Genomic DNA, 1,203 nt, shown 5'->3' on the forward strand with positions numbered 1-1,203 from the left:
TATACGTTGATGTTTTTCCCCATGTAATGCCTATATATGGAATATATAAATTACAAACTGTATCCTATGTTTTCAAATGTGTACATAATGTGGGACATCATACTATCAAATTTTTGCAAAATCAGAATCATTTCAACACACGGAACAGTCAACATTTTAGAGTAGCTTTGTGTCGTACTGACGCGACAAAACGGCGAATAGAACACGCTGGTAGCAGAGAGTTTAATAACTTACCACAGAATATTAAATCTTGCCTAACGATTTCTGGATTCAAAAAGTTTGTTAAAGAGCACATTAAATCACAAATGGAAAATATTTTGTCGTAATTTTCCCTGCTTCTGGTATACTTTGCGTTATGTAAATATTTTTGTATATATGGAATTTTATTTTTCATTATTATAATTACTAATTTTCTTTTTCTTATTTATTTATCTTTTTTTTTCTTAATAATTCGAAAGATTATGTTTACTATATACTTGTTTAATTATATGAGATGAACAGTTTGCCAACAAGCCTCTATCATGCCTCTTGGCGCTGAGGCGCGTATATAGCATAGTATATATTCTTCTATTGTTACATTATTATCAAAATAAAAAAAATATGTCTAGAACCATTACATGGCCATAAAGACCATGTAAATTGTTTTCGTGACCATTTAATTTTTTAACTTCAGTGTCAGTGTTAATTCATTTATTCAGGAGTGGCACGTGGTTTTATGTGAACACAAAAAAGAGAAGTGTAATTGAAAAAATGTACCTGTTTTTTGTTCTGCATTTTGCTACATTGTATCTTTTATTTACAGTTACATGATGTCTGCGTTTGTACATTTGATGGGCACGAAGTAAATATGGAATGATTACCTATTGTTGAAATTGAACCAAAATAGAGTGTGTAAAAATATGTGATATTTGCTTGTTCGGCATTATAAATACAAATAAACAATGAATTAGTTTATAATTAAAAAACAAGTAAGGAAAGTCTAAAGTCGGGCGGGGCCGACTATATTATACCCTTGACCACTTTGTAAGTCCACATTTTCGATACCATATCAAATCCGTCCAATGTGTTGGATGCTATATGAATCCATACACATATATTCTGTATATCTGAGCAGATCTGTACAGAGTTCTGCAATACTTATAGATTTTACATTTAAGTCGGCTAATGCGCTGAGGTGGAACACAATGTTAGTAAAAAAATATA

At 30.8% G+C, this 1,203-nt stretch overlaps 1 long non-coding RNA gene across 1 annotated transcript; it reads left to right on the forward strand.

Annotated features, from left to right (window-relative positions):
- Positions 1-515: 515 nt before the first annotated feature.
- On the forward strand, positions 516-946 carry LOC142231734 (uncharacterized). The gene is made up of 2 exons (XR_012720890.1): positions 516-738; positions 803-946. It is a non-coding gene; the product is annotated as an uncharacterized LOC142231734 (long non-coding RNA).
- The last annotated feature ends 257 nt before the right edge of the window (positions 947-1,203 follow it).

Source organism: Haematobia irritans, chromosome 3 (genome assembly GCF_050003625.1).
Source record: "Haematobia irritans isolate KBUSLIRL chromosome 3, ASM5000362v1, whole genome shotgun sequence".
NCBI classification, from domain to species: domain Eukaryota; kingdom Metazoa; phylum Arthropoda; class Insecta; order Diptera; family Muscidae; genus Haematobia; species Haematobia irritans.